This window comes from Oxyura jamaicensis, chromosome 1 (genome assembly GCF_011077185.1).
Source record: "Oxyura jamaicensis isolate SHBP4307 breed ruddy duck chromosome 1, BPBGC_Ojam_1.0, whole genome shotgun sequence".
In the NCBI taxonomy this organism is placed as follows: domain Eukaryota; kingdom Metazoa; phylum Chordata; class Aves; order Anseriformes; family Anatidae; genus Oxyura; species Oxyura jamaicensis.
The window spans coordinates 72101342-72106899 of record NC_048893.1 but is presented as its reverse complement, the minus strand read 5'-3'; the positions used below and the strand labels follow the sequence as shown (position 1 = coordinate 72106899).

The 5558-nt window shown below is 39.2% G+C and overlaps 1 long non-coding RNA gene across 1 annotated transcript; it reads right to left on the bottom strand.

Annotated features, from left to right (window-relative positions):
* Positions 1–3128: 3128 nt before the first annotated feature.
* Positions 3129–4581, bottom strand: LOC118179171. The gene is made up of 2 exons (XR_004756391.1): positions 3264–4581; positions 3129–3233 (listed from the first exon to the last, which is right to left on the bottom strand). It is a non-coding gene; the product is annotated as an uncharacterized LOC118179171 (long non-coding RNA).
* Between the last annotated feature and the right edge of the window lie 977 nt (positions 4582–5558).

Sequence of the window (5558 nt, the reverse complement as noted above, 5' to 3'; positions counted from 1 at the left end):
TAAAAAAAAAAAAAAAAAAAAAAAAAAAAAAAAACACAGCAAAATGAGCTTATATTCAAAGTACTATACAGGAAGAATCTCACTGACATTCCTTCACTGGGTCACCTGCAGGCAAGTACAAAGGGATTATTTGGCTGTGTGACACATTGTAACTTACACATTTTTTTACAGCAGCGAAGAGTATACTCCTAACAACACAGAGAAGCCTCTCAAGACTGTTCTAGAAATCTCTTCTCCAGGCTTGGAAAGCTGTTTCCACCATCCCTTCCCACACAGAGTAACACTAGTTTTCCCAGAGAAGGAGTCATCCAAGCCACTATCTTCCCAGATTGGTAGGAAGGGAATATTGAAATCATCTGGCAAGCAAGGAGCCACTTTACATTGCGCTACATGTGAGTGACAGTCCAATACTGAAACATGGAAATATTTTGGATGCCAAAATGCAAACTATAACCATCCAAACCAAGATTTTTTTTGGTGGTGGCATTTTTTTTTTTAACGTTTTCTAAGGAATCATGAACTGAGCCAAATTGACTCTAAATTATGCCCAGTTTCTGTGAGCAGCCCAAGAAGGGTAAAGGTGAGAAAGCTCCCTTGCATCTGGCTAGATGCAAAGGATTTGACACAACAAGAAAGCTGGGAGCTGCACTGTGCCTTCTTCTGCCTCTCTTTGAAGGTCTCTGTCCTTCTGCCAGCCCCAGCCAGGACGGCTGATCTCTGTCTCTGAACCAGATGGCTCGGTTGTGCCAGAGCTTCCTATATTCCCATCCTTATGAGTACACTTGCAGGAAATAACAAACGTGAACGTCTAGCTAAGCAGCCCTTTAATGACCATCACAGATGGAAAACAGCATCCCCAGTGCTTAATTCTTTCTCATTTCCTTCATTGCCAGACTAGAGTCAGGCATAATCCAACCCTGTGATGATTTCTACATGTGTTTCATTACCCTATATAAGATTTATTTTATTTTATTTTATTTTATTTTATTTTATTTTTTTAGCACCCAAGTATCTTGCTTATACTACTCTACATATATTTGTTCCTGGCAGGAAATCATTTTCTGAATAAAAAAAACCTGATCTGAAATCACCCATGGTCTGACCTTTTTGTCCGGTTTCAAAAGAGAAGACTGACAGAAAACACCCAAGCTGATTCTTTTCTTTGATGCCAATTAAATTAAATGAATCCTACAATTCCAATAATTGGGCAGGGAGTATGTTAAAGGATCTTGAAAAATAAAAAACCTTGTGGGAAGTCCATGAGCTTTTAGGCCCTAGCTGTGCTTAAAATGGGCACATCATGATATGGACAATAAATACATGTGCCAAGCAGTTGACTTTCAGATGAAAGTCCATCAGTAGCGTGGGGGTCCAAACTTCTTCATTATCTGCCCAGCACTCAGTGCTACTGCATAATTCATTTTGCATTCAAAGCACTATGTTGAACAAAAAGGGCATATTTTATAACACCCTTCAGTAGTCAATGAATGTGATCAAGAGAAATTTCTTCAGAGTGGCTTTCTGCCCTATGATACATGCTCTACTTTTTCAGCATGTTTCATGGGAATGTTTTTTGGCATTTATAAGCATAATTTCAAGTATCTCTTTCTTAGAGTTCTGTATCAGAGGACATGACTTAATTTCTTCATTATAATAAATCTCCATCTAACTGAAGAGAGTCTCAGGAATATATGGTACTCCTCTGCTTTAAACAAAGTGAGTGAATTCACCTGTCCTCTTGAGCATCTTATTACTATTCATCTATATTATCTAGAGGAGAAAGCTTTCCATAAAGCCATTTCAAGATCTTAAGATGCCTTACTCATAGAAAGAATTGGATCCAGCTGCAGAGTCATTCAGGATTTCTGGTACCTCAGGTTCCTGACTGATTCAATTTGAAAGTCAATTACTTGGTATTTTTACCTCATTGTGCTTTCCTAGTGTATTAGCACAGAATGTACACCAGGGTTAAACAATGCTGGTATTTAAAACTGACATACCTGTACCTTCCTCCTCCTCACTGACTCAACTGATATTTTACCACCAGATCTGGTGAGTGCTCAGTAAAAGCCATTAGCTACTGAACTTGTCCCAGAAATTTAGTGGTTTTCCATCTGTCCTGATTTTCATTTTCATTAGAATTTCTGTAGTGTGCTAGGTTTTGTACACATAAACTGAATTAGAGAGAATGATTCCATTTTGCCTATCAACTGTATCAGGTAGGAAAAAAATACACAAAACAGAATAATTCAGCAGAGTTGGATTATGACTCTCAGTAAAATCAGTGACTCTCAGCAAAAGATCTAGAAGTTGCTACAAAATTTATCAGTGATTGTGGGGTAATTTATTGTTGACTGATCTGTCTTCTTCTTCTTTTTTTTTTTTTTTTTTTTTTTTTGCATATTTATCTTCCACGGCTCCCATCCCTATCTAGTGCCTTAAGGTCTGTAACATTTTTTGAATTTTAAAATTCATAGGAAGTAGAGATGTGCCACAAGGAGATGATTGAGGCACAGAGTGACTAAAGGCCAGTGATTGGTTTGAGAACCTGTGCACACTGGGTATATCACAATGCTTGAAGAGTAGCTAACTGGCTGCAGATCAGAGCCTTGCTTAGTTAAATAGATTGCAAGATTTGTCTACCAGTGAGGGATGAAAGTCCACCCTGGGTATAGCTGCTGTGGAGAGCACATCCACTCATTTAAAAGGCATCCAGGAATCCCTCCACAACCTCTTAATGGCTAGCAGGTAGGACACAAACTCAGGCAGTGGCTCTGAAATATGTTAACCTTAAAACCTTAAAATGAAGAGGTTGTAAGCTCTCCTTATAAGTCTAATGCAAGAGTATGCGTAATTCTGAAATTATGGAATAGGTGGGGGAAGTAAAACCTTCATGCTAGAACTACTTTCTCCTCCAGGATTATTTATAAATTTTGTTCTAAGAAAGCAATTATTTTCTTGTAAAATAAGCAGTGATGATTTTTCTTTTGAATAGGTAATTCTATGTATTCACATAAATGACACAAGATTCCTTATTTTTTTCAGTGAAACAGACATATTTTCTGTCTGGTCAGAAGTTTCTTAGCTCCATTCTTCTGAGATAATGGTTCAAATTATTATTATTATTCCATATGGCTTTTCTGTGGGTGAATCTTCAGTTAACCCTCATTTCCTCATGAACACATATGGCCCCCTTCCTCTTCACTCCTTCCTCTTCTTCCCCTGATTACATACTTTTCAACCTGACCATTTTAGAATTTCACTTATTGGTGAAAAGGCTTTCTTTCATATTCATTTCTGGAAGCTGTTTACAACACAAGCTGTGTGATCACCTAATAATCATGCAGGTTATCACCTAATAACCATCAAGCTACTTATCTTGGCTATAACATAATAAAGGGTTAGAGGAATACCCACTGCATTTATATATGAACTCCAGAAAAGCTGTAGTGGAGAAAAGTGTGACTCTAAAAGCAAATCACAAGACACCAATTCCAGTTCTGGCTTTTCAAAGTCCCTGTTCCAGATCCTTTGCTGACTGTGGTTTATTTCAACATTGATTTTAGTTCCTAGGGCACCAAAAACCTGTGTGCACACTCTCACTCTAAGACCAAAGCAAAGCAGCAGCCTAATATTGATACTACTTCCAGGCATACTGTTTGCAAGAATTAAGGCTTTATCACATAGGAAACAATTAAATTTTTGTGATAATTATAAACAGCTTGTCATGAATGTTTTAAGTTTATTAAAAACCGTTTCTTGATGTCTGTTAGTAATGCGTTAAGGCAATCTGTTGCTCATACCACACAGGTTACAGCAAAGGAGTTCATCATCCTAAGGCAGGGATAAACTATTTCAGGAAATGAGAAATGGACACTATTTCAGTTTTTAGTTATCGGTGGCTGAACAATTAATTTAATAAAAGTCCCTTCTTTTTGTGTTTGCTACTTGGCCTTAGGAATAATTTGATTTAATTTCTGCAAATTATTCTAGCTAACATTATTTAGAAAGGATTTTATGTGATCATATTCTTGACCATAGCTTGCTCATTAACTGTCTCAGGCCACCCTTGCTTTTGGCATTCTTTACTTGCAATGTGCTGTTTGTACAGTGCTGCTAACTTCTTAAATCCCAGGGTATTTATTCATTTGGTTGTCTCTGTCATCCAACCACACATAAGAAAAAGGAAAAGGACTTGAGTAAGTTTTGTCACAAGTGAAAATTCATGCAAACACAGTCGTCTGAGAATTCACAGGACTTTCAGGGCAAACAAATATTGGCATGATTAATTTTAAATTTTTAAGGAATGTTATTGCTAAGAAAAATGCAGCTTGCGTGAATATTCATGAGAGCAAACAACCTTTCAAATACCAGACTGAACTAATTTTATTAGAATGCATTTTCATAATGGCATTTAGTCTCACAGCTCTCGTTTTAATTATTTAATTTTTAAAAGCATTATTAGTTCTCTCCCAATCTGCTAATACAGTGAAATATCACTGGTATTCTGAATAATACTGAATAATGTACAGTTAACGTAGTAACTCTTAGAAGACATACAAGTAAGAAATCTGCATATATTCTGTACAGCTAGGTTCTATTTCACAGAATCACGGAATCACAGAATAGTCTAGGTTGGAAGAGACCTCCAACATCACCGAGTCCAACCTCTGACCTAACGCTAACAAATCTTCCACTAAACCATATCCCTAAGCTCTACATCTAAACGTCTTTTAAAGACCTCCAGGGATGGTGACTCCACCACTTCCCTGGGCAGCCTATTCCAGTGACTAACAACCCGTTCAGTAAAGAAGTTCTTCCTAATATCCAAACTAAACTTCCCCAGCACAACTTAAGCCCATTCCCCCTTGTCCTGTCACCAGGCACATGGGAAAATAGACCAACCTCCACCTCGCTGCAGCCTCCCTTCAGGTACCTGCAGAGTGCGATAAGGTCGCCCCTGAGCCTCCTCTTCTCCAGGCTGAACAAGCCCAGCTCCCTCAGCCACTCCTCGTAAGACTTGTTCTCCAGACCCTTCACCAGCTTCGTAGCCCTTCTCTGGACTCACTCGAGCACCTCCATGTCCTTCTTGTAGCGAGGGGCCCAAAACTGAATGCAGTACTTGAGGTGCAGCCTCACCAGAGCCGAGTACAGGGGGACGATCACCTCCCTGGCCCTGCTGGCCACACTGTTTCTTATACAGGCCAGGATGCTGTTGGCCTTCTTGGCCACCTGAGCACACTGCTGGCTCATATTCAGCCGACTGTCAACCAAAACTCCCAGCTCCTTCTCTGCCAGGCAGCTTTCTAACCACTCATCTCCCAGCCTGTAGCTCTGTTTGGGGTTGTTGTGCCCCAGGTGCAGGACCCGGCACTTGGCCTTCATACCGTTGGCCTCGGCCTATCGGTCCAGCCTATCGAGATCCTCCTGCAAAGCCTTCCTACCCTCGAGCAGATACTGTATATCTGTTTTGTATACTAATTTGTGAATGGTAAAAAATAATAATAATAAAAAAAAATCTGCACATTAGTAGCCAAGTATGTTGCATATTTGAAAAG